This window comes from Artemia sp. Qi Xiang Cuo, chromosome 4 (assembly GCF_049724085.1).
Source record: "Artemia sp. Qi Xiang Cuo chromosome 4, ASM4972408v1, whole genome shotgun sequence".
Taxonomy (NCBI): domain Eukaryota; kingdom Metazoa; phylum Arthropoda; class Branchiopoda; order Anostraca; family Artemiidae; genus Artemia; species Artemia sp. Qi Xiang Cuo.
The window spans coordinates 22,201,044-22,226,170 of record NC_142797.1 but is presented as its reverse complement, the minus strand read 5'-3'; the positions used below and the strand labels follow the sequence as shown (position 1 = coordinate 22,226,170).

The 25,127-nt window shown below is 36.4% G+C and overlaps 1 protein-coding gene across 1 annotated transcript in view; it reads left to right on the top strand.

Moving 5' to 3' along the window:
- The first annotated feature begins 2,581 nt into the window (after positions 1 to 2,581).
- Positions 2,582 to 25,127, top strand: part of LOC148952888 (uncharacterized) — a 32,183-nt gene continuing 9,637 nt past the window's right edge. Inside the window, exon 1 of the mRNA XM_089087817.1 lies at positions 2,582 to 2,619. The gene's annotated coding sequence lies outside the window, so the exon portion shown is untranslated. The remainder of the gene's footprint in view (positions 2,620 to 25,127) is intronic.

Below are 25,127 nucleotides of genomic sequence, written 5' to 3'. Positions count from 1 at the left end.
CTGTTGCCTTTCCCCTTAGCCCCCTCTTAGATTCCTTCTTACAAACCCAGCATATTTTTCATTTTTAATCGCCAAACGATCCTCTGCGGAAAACAACATTGGATAATGAGTATTTTTCAAACGAGAAATAGCTCCATTTGCAGTGACAATTAATTTAGTTAATGCCTTGATCATGCACTCATTCTCATCCAATGTTTCGACTATTTCTAACAATTGCATTGTGTTAGAGTTGTCTCTTTGTGTGTGGGCATAGGAAACCGCAATAGCTTGATGTTCTTTGATTCGATTCGGAAATCGAGTGTCGTTCATATCCACTAGCTTAGCTTCACAATCCAAACTTATTTTATTGCTTTGCAGGAGCGTATTCTGAAAATTTTTAAATCTTAAAATGGCCCTGTCACCCGAAACTGTTTGCAGCCGTGACGCCTGCAACGCTTGATTTGATTTTAGAGCTTTAAATCACTATGAAATCTATACAGGCATGTTGGGCAGTAGAAACGTGTACCCTTATTCTTTCCCTCCCCCAGAACTCCACTGATATCTGTCATAGAATTAAAATGGCCAATTGCATTGGGTTCATTAGGTGGTGTATACAACAACCAAACCCAGTGCTTCACCAATTCAATTGACGGGCCCCTTACTCGGAAGAACACCCCCTTTTATGAGAACGAATACCTCCTTCAAATTCTGTTTAATATTGGAGTACAGTAACACCGATATTTAAATGGGCATTGACCCTTTCAAAAATATCAATCGACCTGAGCGTTACTGGTAATTTTCCCTCAAAACAAGAGAAATCTTGATTTCTCTGAAATTATTCAGAAGAAATCTGAATAATTCTTGAAGAAATCTGAAGTTTCAAATTCAGATTGAAAAATCTGAAGAAATCTTGATTTCTCTTGTTTAGAGGGGATGAAACCCTCTAAACAAGAGAGATTCTAGTATAGATTTTAGTATAGCGAGGGGGTATAGTCTGGACCCAAAGAAACAAGATATTTTCATTAAAAGCCCTCAAAATAATAAAATAGAGCCTAAAAATTTACCTCTAATATCCACCCCGTCCCCCTGGAATTGTTTGCTAAACACATACCTTTCTTTAATTTACACAAGTTTTTTGTTTATATTTTATAATATGTCAGATTTTTTCACGTTTTTTTTCTCATTTGCATAGTCTTGTCTCAAATATGCTGTATTTTCAAAAAATATTTAATTACACATTTGCCTTGCAAGCAGGAACTTAAATTAATTATAACACTTCTAAGAAAATTAAAAATAGATAAAAAGAATGTGAATACATGGGTTGACGATTACTTTGCATACATAGGAATTATTTTCACAGTTTCTCTAATTAAACATTTGCCTTAGAAACAATGATTTTTAGAACTAGGTTTTCTTCCCTGTGTGTCAATTATCGTACTCGTAGTTAAGACACTATTATCATTCTAGCAAGCGAAACATGGGAATTCTACTCGAATGCCATAGGCTATTTCTAGAATGTATTAGCCAGAACAGAGTATTGGAAATAGCCTGCTGGTCCTGGCGTCTGAGGCGTTGTTCTGTTGGATGGAAATAGGTCTTTTGAGTCCTAATTAAGACAAAAATCATTAGAATATAATGATCCCTTGAGACATGTCCTGGAAAAAAAGTATTGTGTAACACCCTTTGTAGCACGTATGTGTCCTATGTAACACGTATTATGTAACACGTATTTGTCCTCCCCAATTAAAAGCGGGGGATTCCCTCAAGAACTCTGAAGAAACGGTTCGCGTGGAAATGCATCATCCATAAGCATTCCCCCTTACATAAGAATTAAAGAAAAGACGCCTTTAAAGAAAGAAAAAAGAAACACATTCAAAGAAAAAAACGTTTCGAAACTTCTTAAAGAAAAATGTCTTATGAAACATCTTGAAATGTCTTAATAGAAATTCTTCTGTCTGGTGCTGTCATTACCTAAGATGTGCACTGTCATTATGTAACATGAGCGCTGTCATTACGTAGGATGTGCGCTGTCATTAAGTTATTTCCTATAAATCTACTAAGTCACGCATAAGTTCCAACTGCAATTACTAAACACCCCCTGTCATGTAACATGTCACGCACGATTGCTTCATCCAAATTACATAGCAACTGAATGTAAACACCTGCATCTCTTAGAAAATTAATAACACCTGGGTGTCATGGAATCCAGGGCGTCATGGAAACAGGGCTGCGTTTATAACTACGAATAGGGCAGTGTTTAAAACTATTATGGCCCAACTACTGCCACTTAAAAAGACAATTTTATTGTCTCTCCAATTCTTTGCACCAATGTCTTGCCGAGAAACCTGCCAACTTGAATCCCTTTTCTCCATCTTCTTGTCCTCCATAGGGTAAGGATAATGCTTTCTTGTGTTTCATTCTATTCCTCATGCTCGAATACCTTTTCCTTTCAAGTATCAGAATAATTCCAATCAAGTAATATAAAAGTCAATGTACACTTTGTGAAGTTTAAATGCCAGTTGAGCAGTTACTTTACAACTACTCTAAGATTAAACTACTCTAAATTACAACTACTCAGTCTAGATTCAGAGTTCATGGTGATAAGACCTCTTTTTGGATTTAACCGATCGCTAATAATAGGTAAATGATTATAGTCTCTTCTTGACCTTCAGCCAATATTTTGAAAATCCTTAATTCATTGACCAAAGGATTATAATTTGATTAAGCACTGCAACTTGAATGAGAATTTCCTCGGAGAGGTGGATTTTCTTATTGATATTTTCATAGCAGTGACCTATATGATATAGGTGAAGATCAAGGTCAAGAGTGATAATATTGGAGAACAGCTATCAAAGCAAGCAGTAAGAATATAAATTGGACATGCGATATTTGTAGGCAATTACGCTGCGATTGTAGTGGGGAAAGAAAATTAAGCAGAAGAGAGGTGAAGACATGGTACTAAAAGCCTTGGTACCCACTGGGCTTGCCCCTTAAATTGCGGGGACAAGGTAGACAACCTTCAACGCTTCCCTTACTTCTCTCGCAGGGAAACCGCCAGAAAAATATCGGATTACTTTAACATTTGGATTAGATTAAGTCGTTTGATTCAAGGAATATTTTGTGTTATTTTTTTCGAATTGTGTAGCATAAGGAAAAAGCTGCAGAGTGGTGCCACGACTGTTACGGTTCAATATGCCAGGAAACGGCGAAATAAATTTGGCCGTATTATATCCGAATAGCATCGGAAAACTTACGGTACCTATTCTGCGTGTTCTTCTCGAAAAACATGGACTATATGCGTCCACGAAAAAGGCAGACCTGGAAGCACAAGTGAAATTATTGGCTGCCAAGCTACGAACGGATGGTGACGATGGGAGAGGGAAGGCAACTCCTCCCAGAAATTTAACAGATAAAGAATTATATTTATCCCCTAAATCTACCCGGAAAGAACCTACAGCTAAGAAAAATCTCGAACCGATGCTTTTAGACGACGAAGGCAACTGCTCTAAAGATCAAGATTTTGCTCAGGTAGAGTTGATACAGCTCCACCTTGCTATGGCCGAAAAAGACAAAATCATTCAGCTTCAACAAAAGCAAATATATCTATTGCTAAATCTTTTGGTACCATAGCTGAAAGACGATGTTGCCATCCAGCTTAAACAATAAAACGTTTCTAAACAAAGTCGCTCACAGTTTACTAGTTGACCACATACAGAACAGAAACAGAAGAGGACGATTTGCAAATATTTTGGTCACGGAAAATACAACAAAGGTAAGGCTTGTACTTATGTTCATCCTTGCAAGTTTTATGCAGCTAATAAGTGCAAGAGTCAGAACTGAAAGTTTGACCACCCGAACCTGTGCAAGCATGATTCGTTATGCCAGTGTCCTAAAAAACAGAAATGCAACTTTGTCCAGACCACTCAGCACCACTCACTTTGTCCAGAAACCGGCGAGGTCTCCAAATACCAATCATCCTAGGCGTTTCCCGCTGAATAATCATAGAAGGCTGGTTTCTAACGAGGGAGGTATTTTTCCTTTGTATTTAATGCAAACTAGCCAAAATGCTGCTCCTTCTTTCTTCTCAGGTAACAGCCAAGTTGTTCGACTCAGCCCAGTTCTCCCTCCCAACAGGAGTATGATGAGCCAATGGCCATCTCTTTGGGTCCCTGCAGCCCTCACGCCCGTTGTCCCAACAAGTTCTAACAATTTGGGAAACTTCCAGCAGTTTTTGGAGATATACCTCAGGTAGATAAAAAAAGAATAAGCTAGCTCTTACGACCTCCCCTCTTTTTTCTTTTTAATGCCCATTCTCTAAGCAATAAAGTGATGGAACTTTCAACAAGACTAAATGATAATAGAATTGATATTTGCTGCATAACAGAGACGTGGTCTGCCAATGAATTTAACGCTCAGATAAGTAACTATAATTTTCTCGTCAAGAGTAGGTGAAACAAGGAAAAGGAAGAAAGGAAGAAAAGAGAATAGGAACCAAGCGAATTTTTTTAAGCCAGCCTCTAACTGAGTCTGGAAAAGAGCTTTTCGCTAAATGGGCTATTTCAAAAAACTGGAAAAGTTTGTACGAAAACTGCAATGTCAACGACATGTATAGGATATTTTCCACTGAAATACGGATAGCTTATAATGTATATTTTCCAGAGAAGACAGTCACAGTAAAATCAGCTGACAAGCCCAAGGTTAACTCGCGTCTGAAAAGGCTGATACGCAAATGCAACAGGCTCTATAAAAAGGGGAAGATAGGTGAAGCTTCCAAGCTGAGAAATCAAGTAGTCTATGAATGTAGATTGGCTGAGATGTCCTAAAGCTCAAAAATTAACGAGCTGATGACCACAAACCCAGCCGGTTACTATAAAGGAATACGGCTTCTCACTGGCACCTCTGTAGTTCAAAGTGTAAGCGTATACGACGAATCTGGGAAGAAGGTCGACGCAAACGCCATTAATAAGTATTTTGCTAGTATTTGAAGAAACAATCTAAGAATTTCCAGTATTCCTCCCTTGGCTGTTTCATCTGAAATACCTGTGATTTTCCCTCACAATGTTGCAAAGGTTCTTAAGAGACTTCACACCAATAAGGCACCTTACCCTGGAGACATTCCAGCAACCCTGTACAAAGAAAACGCAGCCGTTCTGGCTGAACCTCTGACTACCATTTTAAACCAAATTATTTTGAGTGGTACCTTTTCGGATGATTAAAAAAAGCAGTTGTAACGCCAATACCTAAAGTTTTGAATCCAAAAGGGGTGAGTGACCTACGACATGCATCTTTGACCCCTATTGTATCAGAAGTTTTCGAACATTTCCTGGAGAAATTGTTACTAGAAGGTTTCTGTGATAAAATAGATCCTGTCAGTATGAATTTATCAAAGAATCTAGCACAATACATTATTTCATCAAAATTGTGAAAGAAGCCCTGGAGCATCTAGAAAATAAAAATACATTTGTAGAAATATTGTAAGCAGACTTAGAAAAGGCTGTCGACAAATCAAGCCATCCGGATATTCTTGAGTCAATGACAGATTTTAGACCTTTTTTAATTCGGACAGTTTATAGTTTTTTACACGGACGGCAACAGTGTGTTGGTGCTGATGGGGTACAATCGGATTTTCTTGGGGTTTTCTGGGGAATACTCCAAGGTACCAAAACGGGACCTGTTTTATTTTTAATTCTTGTAACAAAATTGCAACTTGGCATGAAAACAGAGGAAAGTTCGCAGATGATTTGTCATTGCTGATACTTCATAAGCTATGATCCATGATTAGTACGGATGGCATATTTCGCCATTTGGACCCTGACTGTGAAGAAAAACGGCTTTCAATTAATAGGAAAAGGTCAGCACTTATGAGAGTCTCATTTTTGAAAAAAAAAGTTCCCAGTCAAAGTTGTATAAATGTGCCAATTGTGAATAATATGACAATTTTAAATGTGACTTTTAACTCAAAAATGTCATGGATGGATCATGTAAATAATTATACTAAGAAGGCGAATATAGCGTTGAGTAATCTAGTCACAATTCGGCAATTCGGTTTTAGTCATTTTTCACTCTTGAATTTTAATAAACTGTACATTCGGAGTATTTTAGAGTATGCTTGTCCTGTGTGGCGTCCAAGGCTAAGGAAAGAGCAAACAAATTACCTTGGGAATTTGCAGGAACGAGCTACTCGTGTGATATTAGGTCCGGAATTCACGAATTATGATAATAGCCTTAAAATCCTAGGCCTAGATGGACGTGATGCAAGGCAACACCAGCTTAAAATGGCCTTTAGACAGTAGCTTTTGAAGTCAAACAGGCATAAAAATTTGCTCCCTGAACTGGCAAGAACAGGGTGTAATACAGGGCACCAGAATAAACTCAAGCCTTGTAAGCCCATGGATACCAACCGATACAGATTGTCTTTTCCACAGTATTTTGTGTCTCATTTTAATAAATAGGTGACAAGGAAGAGTGATTATTTAAATTATATTGTGTCTCATTTAATTCTTATTATTTGACATAATAAATTCGTACCGTATCGTATCGTAACTCTAGCCAGATATACAAGCAATGCACCAAATTTTTATCGTCGATTTACCGGCTTTATAGGGCTAAATTGCTTTAAACTGGACCTAAACTTAAAGAATGCCATATTTTCGTCAATTTAGAGAGTCTCTGTCTCTTTCCAAATACCTTTTAACAGCATGTTCAGCTTTACAATCAATGATCAAATCTTGTATCGCTTGCCCTTACACACTTTGAGTATTACATGGTTCTCAATACGGATAATATGTCAGATTTGGCAGAATCTGTCACTGGTTTTGTTCTTACAGATGACTGGGACCTGCACATAGTTAGAGCTCTTCCAGTACATTTTCACATCTGGGAGTATATGGTATGACAAGATTTAGTTGATGCCTAAGAAACTCAAGAGTTCAGGCGTGGTTAGGGGCTTGAAGGATTTGTAGGAGTCTAATTTATCCCTCTTTTGCTGGGAGTAAAGGTAATTTTGCTCTAAAGTCTGTCCCAGTAACTTCCTGTCCCACAAACGAAAATAGAAGTCAGTCAATATGGTACAATCATCAAAAATGTCCCTTTCTTCCAAAAGTGCTTCCATGATCGGGGCTACCAAAATTGTTTTCCTTTATTTGGGCAAAAGCATATCGAAAGTAGAATTTTCGTTTGCAGTTTGCATGGCTATAGAAGAGACGGAAGTGCCAGTTGAAGATCTAACAGCCCTCATGGTAAGCTTTGCAGAGCTTTTGTCAAACTTAGGACAAACTCGAATTGCCAGTGATATGCTTTGTGCTTGACTGTTTGTGTTTAAGTTTGAGCTAGGTGACGTTGTATCTCTTTCTGGCTCTTTAAAATCAATATCCAATATTTGAAATGCATCCATTTTTATAATGCTGGGGCCAGACTGAAGCTCAAAACCTGACTCTAAGTGGAGTCATAATCGGATCGCAATTCGTCTAGTAAAGTTAAAATATCTCCTGGGGCTACCTTCTTCTTAATATTAAAAAAAAAACTTTTTGTAACAAAACAAAAAGTATGCATATAGGGTCTGCTATTCTTTCTTGTATACACGCCAAGAAAGCCTGCTAATACTGTTCATAAATAAAAGTTAAAATAGGGATAAATCCTTTACAATGTGATAATTCACAAGAAATAATGAATATTTTGGTCTGTGCAGTGACCGTCATCAGCAGATATATCTAGTATTTTTTTTTTAATTATCACTGTCCATCAAAAGGATTTATCCCTATTTGAACTTTATTTATCGTCATGAAGATCATGGAAAGGCAGTGTGGTTATCAAAATTATCTAAGAAATAACATTAACAATAATTAAAAAAAAAAGATATTATAAATTAATTTTAAGAAATATAATTAACAAGTGACATTAATAGAATAAAGAAATGTATATTATAAATTAATTTTAAGAAATGAAATAATATTAATAAAATTGAGAAATGTATAAACCAATAATAATGAAAATATATAGAAATGATAAATGTATAAATAGTAATATTAAAATAAATATTAAAAAATATAAATGAATAAAGATAGAATGAAGTAAAAAAAACTAAAAATAATGCAGAGGAATAATAATAAAAACAAATTAAAAAGAACATTAATAAATAATAAGGGTAATAAATAATAAAATATAAAATAAAACAAGCCAAAATTTGGATGGAGGGGTAAAGTTTTTTTCAAAAGCTAGGGGATGTATTTTGTTGTTTTTTATTGTTTTTAATGAAATGCTAAGACAAATATTTAAAAAAATATATAAAAAGGTATGTTTAAATATCTATGGAAAAATTCTAGGGGCAGTTCCTCCTGCTCCTCCCCGCCACTGCTCAGGTATCTTGCTGTATATTAACTAGTTTTAAAAGATCGTATGTAACTAAGTTTTCCAAAACAGATCAAAAACAAACTTCAAGTGACAAGTACTGTTACTTACTGACAGGGCCTTAGGGTCCCAGATCTAAATAGTCCTGGTACCCCGAACCTAAGAAGAATGGCTAAATATGATGTAACGCGAACTACATATCAGTGTTTTTTTTTATATTAGAAAAAAAATGGCGTCTACCTATCTTTATCAGAACAGCCAAAACGCTTAAAAGCAAGGCAGCGCAACAGCACTGCATATGTAATGAGCGATGTAGGCACAATCTCATATTTATTTTTGTATTTTTGTAAACCATGGCACTTCGTATGGAAGGATATATCGTAGAAACTTCAAAAGGGCCCCATTTGATTTGAAATTGTAACTGGTGCCCTTTTTAATATTCAAAATTGATTGGAGAGGAACCAGCCCCCACACGCCAATCATTTTTAAAAACACATCTAATCAAAATTTTGAGATAGCAATTTTATTAAGTAAAATTGAAGGGCCCGGAAATTATGTCTTTAAGGATACCCTCCCCCCCCCCCCCAAAAAAAAAATCCCTCACGGCATGGGTTTTAAGATATAACCTGTGGCATGTAAGGTTTTGAACAAAAGTTGGTAGTATAAACTTCGCAGGAGGCGCATTGGAATCAAAAGTTCTAGTGTCCTTTTTAAGAGTTAAAGTGATCGGAGGGCAGATACCACCAACACTCCCCCCCCCCCCACACACACACATACACACACAAACATAGGTCTTACTTTCCCGAAATGCATCCAATAGAAATTTGAGGCGGCCATTTGTTGTCGTAGAGATTTTAAAAAAGGTTCATTCAATTGGAAATTGCAAGGGCTAGTGCCCTCTTTGATAGGCAAAAGTGATTATAGGGTAACCAGCCCCCCATATCCCTCAATTCCCAAAAAGGATCCAATCTTAAGTTAGAGATAGGTATTATGTTCAGCGTAGTTGAAAGGTCCGGAAATTATGTCTTTGAGAATGACAACCCCTCCCCCATAGCCCTCAGGGAAAGGGTTGGAAGTTATGTCCCGAGAGCATATAAGGCTTTTATGGAAAGGGTGGTTTTATAAACTTCGAAGGGGGCTTATTGGATTGTAAATAAGAAGTTATAGTGCCCTTTTTCAGAGACAAAGGGATCGGATGGAGTAGTAATGCATCTATATATTTGAGATATACAAGGAATTACACAAGAATATACAGTACAGTTTCAGCGATACATGCCTTACCACGGTCAGTCATCTATTACTACGAACGATACATGCCTTACCAGACAGGTTTCTGAGGCAACACCCATTTTTCTGAGCTAGTCAGAGGTGTTTCTACGAACGGTACTCCAATTTAACGTAACTTGAATAGCATAGTAATCTGATTCAAATATAAGGAGTGAGTTTCAACGTGTTCAAAAGTTTATTGTACTTTCTGTAAAATGGTTAACAGCCAAGCTTTCAGCTATTCGCATTCGACGGAAGGTTTAATGATAACATATGGTATTACATATCAAAAGTTGTGTCATTTGTGTAAAATAGCTCAATTTGCGAAAAAACGTATGCCATTAGCATTACTCTGCTATGAATGATCTTAATTGGTGAGTGAATAGTAGGGGTGAACCAGAGCTAATAATAGGGGTAATATTTTTAATTGGATTGTATGAGAGTGGTAAAAAAGGGTTAAACTGCTTACCAGTTAAGGTAAGCTCGAAGGGGTGCTAACTTTAAAGGAATTTATTATAAATTCGGAATAACATCAATGGTATCAATCTACAGAAATGATTATTTTAATTGGATTGTATGAAAGTAGTAAAAAGGGTTAAACTGCTTACCAGTTAAGGTAAGCCCGAAGGGGGTGGTAACTCTTAGGCAATTTATTATAAATTTGGAATAACATCGTTGGCTTCAATCTATGGAAATGGTTAGTGATGACAAGGTGATCATGGGACTTAACCTAGCTTTACTTCTTGATTGTGTTCTGTATAATACGCAAATACCAGTTGAGCAGTGTTGCCAATATAAAAGATGGTTTAACATTTGGGGCATGCTGAAATTTGAAAGTAATGGGCTCATAGACCCCAAGGTGACCTTATGCATGGACCTACCTTTACTTCTCGGGCGTGTTCTGTATAATACATAAGTACCAGTTGAGCAGTGTTGTCAATAGAAAATATACTCTAAAATTGTAGTATACTAAAAAGTTGATACTAAATAGAGATGTAGATGCCAAGAAAAGAATTTTAATAAAGAAATTCAGAACAATCGTTAAAAACCCTTAGAAATCAACTAGTGAGAGGATTATAGGTTTGAACCATCAAGGACCAAAACCATCAATGACCCTAACCATCAAAGACCTCAACCTCCAAGGTTTCATTATCCCCAACCTCCAAGGGGCCCCCTCCCTCCAACTTTTTGGTCCCCTTCCCCCATTTTTTATACTATTTTTTTGTTTTTTTTTAGATAATTTCGGAGACCACATCAGTTTTACTACTGATGACGGTCACTGTATATGTGACCGAAATATCTGGTATTTTTGTGAATTTCTATCATCACTGTCTATTAAAAGGATTTTATCCCTATTTGAACTTTTATTTATCGTTTTTTTTTACTTTTTTTTATTATTGTTATTTTTTTAACATGGTGTTTATTTCAACTTTATTTTTACATTTTTTAGAGTGACATAAAACAAACTTAAAAGATAAAAAAATCACATCTAATATTTTTCAAATTCAAAATGAGAATGATATAGGAATGTTAGTCATGACTTTTACTATTAGAAGAATAATGTTTGTAGTAGTACTTTTTTTGGACTGAATTTTTGTTTTTACTTGGAAATTATTCAACTTTTTTTCAACGTATCTTAAAATGACATGAAACATGCTTGCAGCTCTACCAATCGTACTCTATGCTTGCTCATAGACACGACGCGAGTTTCCCACTGGTACTGTATGACGGGTAATCGACAATATTTAGTTTATTGCATGTATTACATCAGTATTTTTTACGCAGTGGAAGGATAAGCACATAATTTATATCTTTAAAAAAGTGAAGATGAAGCATTTTAAGAAAGTTGGTTCATATGATAGTGTTACTGCAGCATTGAATACTGACATGGAGAATTATTTGAACTATGAAACAAGTACAAGTGGTAGCACAATCGGAAACGTATGCGTACATTGTCATGACAGTAAGGAATTAAATTCCTTTGGAGTACCAAAAAAATTCAACTCTTATGTTAGTGGATATACGAGATTGAGATCTCCGGAGATGATTGCAATCAAAAAGAATGCCAACATAAAAAAATCGTTGATGATAGAGGACAACTCCTAGCTACTGTTGATGGTAACACATTACCTACTGATACATCCTATCGTCAGCTTTCGGGTATTAGCATTCAACGGAAGGTAAAAAGAAGAATGGCCTAGTCTTCTACTAATATCATAAGCTATATCTTGTCTACATGCCGGAACTGTTACCTGTGTAAAAATAGGGTTGTAATAGACAGTGAAATTGCCGGGAAAATGAAAAGGGCATTAGTAGAAAATATCACTAAGAAATATAAAGATGAATCGATGAAAAACAAAGTGCCAACAAACGTTACTACCATCATTGATCATACACTGAATTAAAAAAGGGTAAGCGTATCAAGGTTGTCAACGAGCATACATAGAACTTCTTAGGAATTATGTTTTATTTTATTTTTCAGGTCAAATTGAAAAGGCATAAAATTAAATTAACAAATACTATTTGTGTCAGGATTAGAAATTGTTGAGAAAGTCTGGCAAAAATACAAATAAAAAAAATATGAAAACGACAATGTCGATAAAAAACAAACAGAAATCAATTTTAATTTTTTTCCTAAAAACAATTTTTTCAAAGGAAAGTATAGAGCTCTATTAAGCCAAAAATGAGCAAAAATAAAGGCAAGTTATCTTCAAAGGGTGAAACTACTACAAATCACTATCAATAAATAAATGGACACAAAACGAAAAGAAATTACAATAAATGACCGTGTAAAACTCAAAACGAGCAAAAATTAACACGAGTAGGGCTGATAAGCCCCAAGCCTTTTCAAGGCCAGAAGATGATTTGCATTTTATTGTAAACAAAACATATTTTAAATGTTTTCGCTTTTTTTACTTTAATAAATAAAAAAATCTTAAAACTTTAAGGAACAAATATTTGTATACTTAAATATAATCTACAATCCTAGGTCATTTTTTTGTCTTTTCAGTAAAGTGGAAATTATGTTCTGGTATTAAAAATGCATGGGGGCTATCAGGCTTACTCATGTTGTTTTTTCCTCGTTTTGAGTTTGATTTGGCTATTTATTGTAATTTCTGTTCATTTTGAATTCCATTATTCATTGATCCGGATTTGTGATAGTTTCAACCTTGGAAGATTACTTGACTTTATTTTGTCTCAATTTGTGCTTAATGGAGCTCTTTACTTTCTTTGAATAACCTGTTGTAATGACTTTTTTTAATTAATTGCAAAATAAGGTGTTTTGGGTTTTACTTTATTGTAGTTGACAAACCTACCGACCAAATTTTACAATCTGCATCCATTTGTTACAGGTAAATGACATATCACTTTGATCGTCTCTGAATGGAGTGTCCAGTAAAATCTATAAGATTTACCTATTTTTACTCTGAGTTGTCAACAAAGTTTTTATTCAGCCGGGACCTGTAAGCCTTGTCAGTTCCGAAAAGGTTGAACATCAGTTGAGGCATTGCAAGCGTAATAGTTATCTTTCTGTGGCAATACTTTAGAGCAATTTAGAGATTTCAAAATTTTCAAAATACACATTTGCAAAGTGACAGAGTATCTCTCAATTTCGAGGTTAAGCTCATTAAGGTGTAAAATCTTTCAAATCCAAATCGTGCTACAGAATATGAAGCCGTTGAAGTGCTCCTACTTGAGAAACTCTTGGAATACTAGAGAACTTATAGAGATTTTTGAGACATTGAGAGGCGAGAAATGCATGGATGGAACCTTGAAAGCACTTATTAAAACAGCAAATAAGTCAATTTCAAGGTTGTTTTATAAATATTATTCCATCATCCTCTGTTCAACAGAAGATGATGTAACCATTATGACGGGGTTAGTTTGTTGGTGTCGACAGAGAAATGTTCTTAATAAGAAAGTTGGGATGGGGGACCCTGATCATCTTATGGAGCCTAAACCAACGGGGGATAATTTTAGGGGTGGGCCCACAAATCTTTCTATTTAGAATTTAATCAAGAATAATTTCTGCCGGTTTACACACACAACTGCAACTATTCATATTACCAGCGATTTTACGATTGCAGAGAGGAGTGTGTTGTCTCTATGTGTGTGTCATCTCAGTGCTTGTGTCGTCTCTATGTGTTTGTCGTCTCTAAGTGTCTGTCGTCTCTTTGATTGTGCCGTCTCTGTGTGTGTATCGGCTCTGTGTGTCTGTTGTCTCTTTGTGTGTGTCGTCTCTGTGTGTGTGTCATCTCTTTGTGTTTGTAATCTTCAAAAATTGTTACTTCTAAAAAAAATTAGTATCATTGACAGAAAACTTGTTACTTCTAACTGATAACTTGTTATCAGTGAAAAAAAATTGTTTTCTTTTAAGAGAAATTTATTATCATTGACGGAAAGAATGATGCTCTTAGAAAAATATGTTACTGTTAAGAAAACACCTATTACTTCTAAGAGAATTTTGAGTGCGTTAAGGAAAAGTTTGTTTGTATTAGTGGAAAATGTTAAGAAAATATCCGTTTCTTCTAAGAGAAATTTGAATGTGTTAAGTAAATGTTTGTTAGTATTAATGGAAAATGTTGATACTTCGAAGAGAAAATTTGTTAGTGTTAAGGAAAACTTGCTACTTCTGACAGAAAACTTGCTATCATAACGAAAAAATTGTTACTTCTAAGAAAAGAAATGGAATCATTGACAGAAAACTTGTTACTTCTAACAGATGAATTGTTATCATTCTAACAAATTTTGCAAATACTAAATGTGAATTTCTTATGTTTTAAGTATGTTTTATCTCATTCGAAGACGTTTAATAAAAAGTTGAAAAAATTTTATGTTAAAAGAATAAAAAAAGTTAAATAAAACTTTAAAAAGTATAAAAAAATGGGGGGGGGGGGTAAAAGTTGTAGGGGGTAGACCCTTCTATGTCTCAAGCACGGAAAATGGGGGAGGGGCCTAAAAAGTTGGGGGAAGGGGTAGGGGGCTTGGGGTTCGGGTAGGGGACCATACTGTTCAAATGAAACTTGCGTATTATAACGACCACGGAGTTTCACCCCAAATCATCCTCTAAAATGTCTCAAAGTGTTTCACCCCAAAAAATCCCTAAAATGTTGATTAATTTGTTTTCGCCCAAATAATCCCCTAAAAGTAATTTCTGTGTGTTCCTTTGTTTTGGCGTCCCTGCGTTGTCACCTTTAAAATTCCTAGGAAACCATTTCCCACGTAATTTATACATTCAATCTGTCTTGAATCTTGTTTGAATTTCTAAAAATATATCTAAGGTGTTCCTAGTTACACCATTAAGGTTTCGAAAGAATATTAATTTATCCCTAAGACCTAAAGACCAGAGAAACCATATTTAAAAATAGAATATTAATTTATCTCTTAGACCTAAAGACTAGAGAATTCATATTGTTTCTTAATCCCCTAATGATACATTAGAATTCCCCGTCGGATTTCCATATGTCTACATCCAAGTTGTTGTTGAACTAATGTCTACATCCAGCAATTGTTGTTGAACTTATGTTGACATCCAAGAAACATCCAGCAACTGTTGTTGGACTTATGTCTACATCCAAGAAACATCCAGCAATTGTTGTTAGACTTGTGTCAACATCCAAGAAAACAACAAACAAATTGACCAACACTCATAATCATCAAACAACCATCAACAAATAGAACAGAAACCATGAAAAAAACATCAACAACCAGAAATCATGAAATAACCATATGATCATCAACAAACAGAACAGAAACAACATCAAATAACCATCAAACAGAACAGAACATGAAAAAACAACATCAAATCATCAACCATCAACAAACAGAACAGAAACAACATCAAATCATCAACAATCAACAAAAGAACATGAAAAAACATCAAATAACCATCAAAACATGAAAAAAACATCAAATAACCATCGAACAGAACAGAACATGGAAAAAAACATCAAATCATCAACTATCAACAAACAGAACATAAAAACATCAAATGACCATCAAACCATGAAAAAAAACATCAAATAACCATCAAACAGAACAGAACCATGAAAAAACATCAAACAACAGTTAGACTCGAATATAGATGGCAGCAGTTGTGCCCCGTCGCGCTGGCACTGTTCTCCCTACTACTAGCTCTTTGAATTTCCAATCGAATGAGCCCTTTTTCAAGTTTCTATGCCAAAGATTTCAATAAAAACCTTACATGTCCCCAGGGCATAACTTATAACCCTTGCCCTGAAGACTGTGGGGGGAGTGTTGTAATCAAAGGTATAATTTCCTGAACTTTGAACTGCGTGGAACAAAATGGCTATCTCAAAATCTTTATTGGATGTGTTTGGGGAAATGGTGGGCGTGAAAGGGGTGTTAGTTGCTTTCCAATCACTTTCGACTATTAAAAGGGCACTAGTCATTTCGATTTGCAATCGAATGAGCCCTTTTTGAAGTTTATCATCAACGCGTTCTATAAAAACCTTATATGCCCCCTGGGCATAATTTAAAACCCTTGCCCTGAGGGCTGTGGGGGGGGGGGTGTCATCCTCAAAGACCAGAACTTAAAACTACGTTGAGTAAAATGGCTGTCTCAAAGTTTTGATTAGATGTATTTGGGGAAAAGGTGGACTTGAGACGCGGGATAGTTGCCCTCTAATCACTTTGGACTATTAAAAAGGGCACTAGCCCTTTGAATTTCCAATTGAATGAGTCTTTTTTGAAGTTTCTACGACAACACCTTCTATATAAAAAACCTTATCTGCCCCCAGGGCATTACTTACAACCCTTGCCCTAAGGGCTGTGGGGGACTGTCCTTCTCAAAAACATAATTTCTATGTGAAAATCAACTACGCTGAACGAAATGGCTATCTCAAAATTTTTATTGAATGTGTTTCGGGAAATGGTGGGTGCAGAAGGGGTTTTAGTCACCTTTCAATCACTTTCGACTATTAAAATGGGTATAAGCCACTCCAATTTCCAATTGAATGAGCCCTTTTCGAAGTTTCTATGACAACTTCTTCGATACGAAGTGCCCTGCTCTAAAGCAAAAAAAAATAACAAATAATACATTGTGCCAACATCGTTCTTATATGCCCTAAGGACATAACTTAAAACCCTTGCCCTGAGGGTTTTGAGGGAGTTTCCTCCTTAAAAATATTTTTTCTATCTGGAAATCAACTACGCTGAACAAAATGGCTATCTCAAAATTTTGATTGGATGTGTTTGGGAGAATTATAGGCTTGGGGGGACTAGTTGCCCTCCAATCACTTTTTACTATTAAAAAGGGCACTAGCCACTCAAATTTCCAATCGAATTAGCCCTTTTCGAAGTTTCTACGACACGTCCTTCGATACGAAGTGCCCTGGTATGGAAAAAAATAATAATAATACATTGTGCCAACGTTCTTTACTTAGGCAGCGCGATCGCGCTGCCTATGATTAATGCAACAACTTTCTACATAAAACTTATATGCCCCCAGGGAATAACTTACATTTCTTGCACTGAGGGCTCTGAGGTTGCTATCGTTAGTCACTATCCAATCACTTTCAACTATTAAAAAAGGCACTAGCCCTTTGAATTTCCAATTGAATGAGCCCTTTTGAAGTTTCGACAACGCTTTCAATAAAAACTTTATATACCCCCAAGGCATAACTTACAACCCTTGCCCTGAGGGCTGTGGGGGAGGGGTTGGCATTGTTAAAGACCTAATTGCCAAAACTTTCAACTACGTTGAATAAAATGGCTATCTAAAAATTTTTATTGGATGTGTTTGGGGAAGAGGTGGGCCTGAGAGGGGGGTTAGTTGCCCTCAAATTGATTTTGATTATTAAAAAGCGTGAAGAGCCCTTTGAATGAGCCCTTTTTTAAGTTTCTACGACGGAGATTTCAATAAAAACCTTATGTGCCCCCAGGTCATAACTTATAACCCTTGCCCTACAGACTGTTGGGGGAATGTCCTGCTCAAAGGTATAATTTCATGAACTTTGAACGTCTTGGGACAAATTGGCTATCTCAAAATTTTTATTGGATGTGTTTGGGGAAATGATGGGCGTGGAAGGGGTGTTAGTCGCCTTCCAATCACTTTCAACTATTAAAAAGGGCACTAGCCATTTCAATTTCCAATTGAATGAGCCCTTTTGAAGTTTCAACAACGCTTTCAATAAAAACTTTATATACCCCCAGGGCATAACTTACAACCCTTGCCCTGAGGGCTGTGGGGGAGAGGTTTTCATCCTTAAAGACCTATTTGCCAAAACTTTCAACTACGTTGAATAAAATGGTTATCTAAAAATTTTGATTGGATGTGTTTGGGGAAGAGGTGGGCATGAGAGGGGGGTTAGTTGCCCTCAAATCGATTTTGATTATTAAAAAGAGTACTAGCCCTTTGAATTTCAAATCGAATGAGCCCTTTTTCAAGTTTCTAACACAGAGATTTCAATAAAAACCTTATGTGCCCCCAGGTCATAACTTATAACCCTTGCCCTACAGACTGTTGGGGGAATGTCCTGCTCAAAGGTATAATTTCATGAACTTTGAACGTCTTGGGACAAAATGGCTATCTCAAAATTTTTATTGGATGTGTTTGGGGAAATGATGGGCGTGGAAGGGATGTCAGTTGCCCTCCAATCACTTTCAACTATTAAAAAGGGCACTAGCCATTTCAATTTCCAATTGAATGAGCCCTTTTTGAAGCTTCTACGACAAGGCGTTCTATAAAAACCTTATATTCCCCCAGGGCATAACTTACAACCCTTGCCCCGAGGGTTGTAGGGGAGTGTCCTCCTCAAAAACATATTTTCTATCAGAAAATCATCTTCTCTGAACAAAATGCCTATCTCAAAATTTTGATTGGATGTGTTTGGGGGAATGATGTACGTTGGGGGGGGGGGGCGAGGTGCCCGCCAATCACTTTCGACTATTATAAAGGGCACTAGCCCTTTGAATTTCCAATCAAATGAGCCTATTTTTAAGTTTCTGCGACAACACCTTCCCCCCAAACTTATATTCCCCCCAGGGCATAACTTACAACCCTTGCCCTGAAGGCTGTGAGGGAGTGTCCTCCTCAAAAACGTAATTTCTATGTGGAAATCAACTACGTTGAACAAAATGGCTATCTCAAAATTTTTATTGGATGTGTTTCGGGAAATGTTGGGCGTGGATGGGGTGTTAGTTACCTTCCAATGACTTTCGACTATTAAAAAGGACACAAGCCACTCCAATTTCTAATTGAATGAGCCCCTTTCAAAGTTTCTTCGACAACTTCTTCGATACGAAGCGCCCTGCTCTAAAGGAAAAAATAATAAATAATACATTGTTCCAACATCGTTCCTATATGCCCTCAGGACAAATCTTAAAACCCTTGCCCCGAGGGTTGTGGGGGAGTGTCCTCCTCAAAAACATATTTTCTATCTGGAAATCAACTACACTGAACAAATTGCTATCTCGAAATTTTGTTTGGATGTGTTTGGGCGAATGATCTGTGTGGGGGGTCTAGTTGCCCTCCAATCACTTTCGACTATCAAAAAGGGCACTTGCCACTACAAACTCCAATTGAATGAGCCCTTTTCGAAATTTCTACGACAACTCCTTCAATACGAAGTGCCCGGGTATGGAGAAACAAAATAAATAAATAATACATTGTGCCCACATCGTTCTTTACTTAGGCAGCGCTATTGCGCTGCCTATGAAAGGCATATACCCTTGCGAATTTGACAATACCACCTAATTTCGTCAGGAAGATTTTACTGCCCATCGCATAGTTTATGATTCAATTCTCGAGCAAAAATACACTCTTGACGAATAGGAATTAAATAAAAAAATTAGGTTAAAGGGAGGATGTAAAAATAGGAATAGTTATTGCAAATTGTGCTTGGCAAGTTATGTATTGACTTTGTTGGTTATTTTTTGTAAGAACACGGATGATAATACGACGAATTTAAGTTATTATTAAGTTATTACTTAAATATTATTATTTAAGTTATTTTAGGATTTAGGTTATTATATTTTTATCCCTCATTTGCTGTTGGATCTATTCACTACAGAGAAATTAGGCTTGATAACCGATGCTGATAAACACCTATTCGTTGAAAAAACAATGAGATGTGAGTGCATCTTTCACGATGATTGTATACTGAAAACTGGCCCGACTGGCCTTACTGGTAAAAAGTATAAGGCACTTTTTCCTGAACCCTGACTCCCTATATCCGTCGGCAGTGGCACTACTTTCTATCTTGCGGCAAAAAATGGCTGGAAAGTCCTTGTGAACCGAACATCCCCAACATTACCGGAGTCGAGGAAAATGAGCCACAAGGATGTTTTTTTTAATTGACTATAAAATACCGGTAGAATTCCATGAATTGGTAAAATATTTTGTCTCTTCATTCATAAGCTGACGGTGTCAAGGACTCAAAGAATTTATAGTCTTTCACTAATAGAGGAAAGGGTATGCATTGGGGGCCTTCAAAGCCAAAAGTTATTGTCGGTCTTCATCCGAAATAACATATTACTGTACACCATGTCATTTTAAGATAAATGGTTACAAAGTCACAGAAAATCCATAGTAAGGCTCTCCATTTGGCCAAAACCTCTACTTGAAAGTATTTATTGACACTTTTGTGCATAAAGGATCGGAGGAAACAACAAAGTTTGAAAAGGAAATCTTTCAACTCACTTTAAACTCCGTCTTTGGTAAAATGTGTGAGAGTGTATGCTATTTCAGTCCAAATGACACTGTTACCAATTCTAAAGAATGTGCTCGCGTTATTTTCGATCTGAATTTCACATCATTCACCAGCATAGACTCAAATACGGTTTGTTTGCATAGAAACGAAAACTTTATTTTAATTAAAAATATTGCTGCTGAGAGCTCTATTCTGGAAATTTCAAATAAACTCATGTGGACATATCCCTTTGTGTCACAAGTTTTTATTCTCATCTGTGGAGCTGGCCGCGAATAAAAGTTCTGTTTTCATGGTGTATAAAAACAGGGCATTTGAAATCGCGGTGTTTAAAGCGCTTTTGGATTAGTTCAATTTCTCTTCAGCGTATCCTGAAACTTTCAACTTAATACTCTTGCTAATTTGCTACAGAACTAGTTTACATAATGGGACATTTTTTTAGCCGTTCAGTTCTATAAAAAAAAAGTTATAGCAATAAACTGTAAGTAGTTTGTGACTCAGCTTAAAAGTAACCGAAACCATAAGAAAGGAATTTTGATAACAGTTGATGCCAACTGGCTTTTTAACATGGATTCTACATATAAAAATTTCATTAAGTTCAATACTATTCACCAAAAGCAAAGAGACTGAGAAGAATGACCTGATTTTTGAAAAAACGAGGTAATACCCCAAAAAGTCAATGAAGCTTCTTTAAATCACCCTATTACATTCAGCACATCAGAAAACCTTATTGTAGAGGTTCTGAGCTCTGATCAACCAAAATATAAAATTTTGTACATTTTGACAGAAGATCGATCACGAATATGTTTGTTTGCTTTGTTTTTATTATTTTTTGTTCTAGTGTTTTCTTTTAAGCGATCATGGAGATTTAAGGGCAAGTAACCTCGCTCTCCCCACACCTCTTTTCCCAAAAGACAGCCGAACGAAAAAAATTTTTAAACAAAATGATTTTGCATTGTTGAAAGGTCTAATAACTATTCCTCTGAAAATCACAAAAAAGGTGTGACACTAGAAACAAGTAAAACCACAGCTAATCCTTGATGCACACATTAAGCTCTTCTTCCAGAAAGTTTAAAATGAATTCCTTATAACAGCGCATCCAGAAAACATACTTTCTCTGAAAATGGACCGGAAAACTGGGAACTAAAGTTAATACTTTGGTGCCATCTTTTTGTTTTTTGGCCCAGAAGTGCAGTAATATGAAAACTGAAAGAATAAAACAGAGAACGGTAGAAGAAACTACTTTTTTAGCAATATTTTCTGAAGAAGGGGACGACCAGAGATGATAAGTGATAAAGAAAATAGTTTTTAAACGTCATATAGAACAAAAAAGGGACAAAAGTGGAGCTGAGACTCTAAATTTGTTTATTTTAGTTTTAACTTAGAACAAAAATTACGTGGACAGCTTAGGGATGCATCAAGTGGGGGAATGCAGGGTGTCAGTCCCCCCTTCCTAAAATTTATCCCGATTTTAAAATATAACAAAATTGCATATAAATAATTATTGGATGAGTTTTTTTTTCCTAGCCCCCTGCCCCTAAAAAAAATCCTGGCTACGGCCTATGAAGAGCTGATAAACGTTTTCATGCATTTTTTGAAAAAAAAAACAGCAAGCCTAGACAGTTTTTCGTGCTTCCATTTTTACGTCACCTTTTTTCCAGAAAATGGGTTGTCTGGACATGCTAAAGAAATACAAAAAGTATTAATACTTGATTTTTCTTACATCAAAATATACGTTTCAAATATTTTGTTTACATCCCAATTATCTTAATACACTTTAACACCAACTGTGCATGTGCATTTTTCTTTTCAGCACCCTGATCAGCTCAGAACACATTTTTTATTCTTTTACATAAAAACAACTGAAGAATGGGCAAAAAACAAATGTAACCACACTTAAACCGACCGTAGTCGTGTCGCAGCAAAAGCTCAAATTAAAAAATTGTATACAGGGTATATGAACTGCCAATTAGTCCTTTCATCCCTTTGATTCACAAAAAAATTAGCTTCAGATAATAAAAAATCATCCGTTCTTATATGTAACCAACCCCTGGAAGTAAAGAAGTCTTCCTGTCAGTTTATAACCCGCAATATTGAGCTACCTATCCTCAGCAGTTTAAGGCCTATAGGCTGTCCGGTACCAATACGGTTCTTCCCACTCAGAGTTAGTTCAGACGTTTGGGAATTCCCTTTCTCCGTATGGGAATTTCGATAGGGAGTTTAGTAATTTCCATTCGGAGTATGGTTTGGATTTTTTCTAGCTTTTCCGTACGGAGGGCTGAAGTAATTGGGAATTTGTGGCGGTATCTTTGAAATTTGAAAAACATGTCGATTGTCAGGCATCATAAAATACCCAATTTGATTGCCCTTGTAAAGAATTTTCAACTTTTGCATGATGCTTCAAGTTCAGACTACAAGAAAAGTCGACTCAGGTAAAAAGCAGCTTCCAAGTCTGTATCTTCAGTCATGACTTCTGATGTTTGAATATTTTGCCAATATTTGCAATCTTGCAGTTTGGATATGTTTGAACATTCTCCCTATAGGAAATCCCATGGGTTTTCCCCAAACGTCTGAACTAACTCTCAATCCCACTCGCTTCTGCACATTCCAAATCATTTGATGAATCAACCCTTTTTCTTTTGTGTTCATTGTGCTTTAGTGATCACTAATCAATTTGTCTCTTTTTTAAAAATCAATATATGTCTTAAATGTTTTTCTATCAATTTGCCAAGGCAGGTTAGAATCCAGCATTGCTATGTAAGTATTTGGTATATTAGCCATGCAGCAGAGGCGCTTAAGGAAAATAGTCTCCACACTCAGTGGCTGACAATCAAATAAGACATGCTGGATGGTTTCATCGGTTGAGAAGCAGACATGGCATAGGGGGGAGTGATGTAACTTCCAACTAAATAACAAACTATTGAGAAGAAGGGCATCTGATTTCAGACGGTAATATAGCACTGTGTGTAATCTTGTATCAAAAGGTGATAAAATTTATTGACAGTGATTAACAGTAGATCTTTGTCATATAATGTCTCGTGAATTGAGGTCAGAGGAAGGACCTGGTTTTAACAAAGAAGCCTTGGCTGCAAGTAAATGAGCATTATCGTTATATTTGATGCTCTTATGACCTGAAACATGTTGAAAATAAATCTGGTTGTCTTTGGCCTGAAGGTTCAGAAGCTGTCTTCTAATATTGAATAGGCCCTTTTCATTTACAGTTCTATTAAATTTTTTTAGCAACCGTATTGCCAATTTGGAGTCAGAAGGGCAAAGAATATTCTCTTTTTATTAATCAGAATAAGTTCTGCTCAACAAATAGGTGGACTCATTTCCCAAAGCGGAGAGTCAGTAAAGGGGTGCGCATATGCGCATATAGGGAATACTGACTCCAATTTGGGACCTCCAGTTGAAACTGATTCCAAGATGAATGGCCATTTTTGCAAGCTAATTTCAAAGCAGAGGTATGTTTATACATAAAATGCTTGCTTCCATAAGCTTGAATTCGCAAGAAGTATTTTTTCCTTTGACTGGATGCTGTTTCACTTGGGGAGACAAAACCAGACAATTCTTTTGACTTAGAGCATTAAGGCCATATAATGATTGAGATAAATGAAATTCTGAAACATGCAAATTAAACTGAAGGGGAATCCCAATAGCTCCTTGAGGAAGACTTCTGGTATTGGGACTAGTCTCTCCCCTACGCTAAATAACTTGAACACAAAAACTTCTATCATGTGTGTGTGTGTGTGTGTGTTGTGTCTGTGTGGGTGTTTGGGTTGTCTGTGTGTGTGTGTTGTGTCTGTTTTTGTGTTTGGGCTCTGTGTGTGTGTGTTGTGGCTGTGTGTGTGTGTTGTCTCTGTGTGTGTGTGTTGTCTGTGTGTGTGTGTGGTCTCTGTGTGTGTGTGTGTTCTGTCTGTGTGTGTGTGTTGTCTCTGTGTGTGTGTGTTGTCTCTGTGTGTGTGTGTTGTCTCTGTGTGTGTTTGTTCTGTCTGTGGGAGTGTTTTCTCTCTGTTTTTGTGTTTGGTGTCTGTGTTGGTGTGTTGTCTGTGTGTGTGTGTTGTCGCTGTGTGTGTGTGGTGTCTCTTGGTGTATGTGTGTGTGTGTCTGTGTGTGTGTTTGTGTGTGTGTTTGTGTGTGTGTGTGTTTGTGTGTGTCTGTGTGTGTGTTTGTGTGTGTCTGTGTGTGTGTGTGTGTGAAGATGGGGCGATGACAGAAGGGTGTCTTAGAGTAGTTATAGTGCTGTACTGTGGCATGAATTGCTTGTGAAAAACCCAAATGAATGACTTGAACTAAAATTTTTAACAAGAAATGTCTGATAAGTGTTTTTGGGGAGAAGGGATGATGATAGAAGGGTGTCTTAGAGTTGTTATATTGTGATACTGTGGGTCAAATTGCTCGCGATAACCCAAAAGAATGGGTTGAAATAAAATTTGTTACAAGAAATGTCTGAAAAGTGTTTTTGGTTAGATGGGGTGATGACAGAGGGGGGTCTTAGAGTAGTTATAGTGCTGTACTGTGGGCCAAATTGCTCGCGAAAACCCGAAGGAATGACTTGAAAATAAAATTTTTTATGAGAATTATCTGAAAAGTGTTTTGTGGGGAGATGGGGCGATGATAGAGGGGTTTCTTAGAGTAGTTATAGTGCTGTACTGTGGCATGAATTGCTTGCGAAAATTCGGATGAATGACGCCTCTTTAACTCTTTAGAGAACGTTGTTTTTTTCAAATAATTTCTGCACGTTTTTGTACAGTTTATTACTTATTATTGCTTGACTAACTGTTTGCTGATCGTGTCAGGAGTTATTTAAAAAAGAAACTGAGTTTATTTTTTAAACTGTAAATTCAGTATATAAAAATTTTCTCT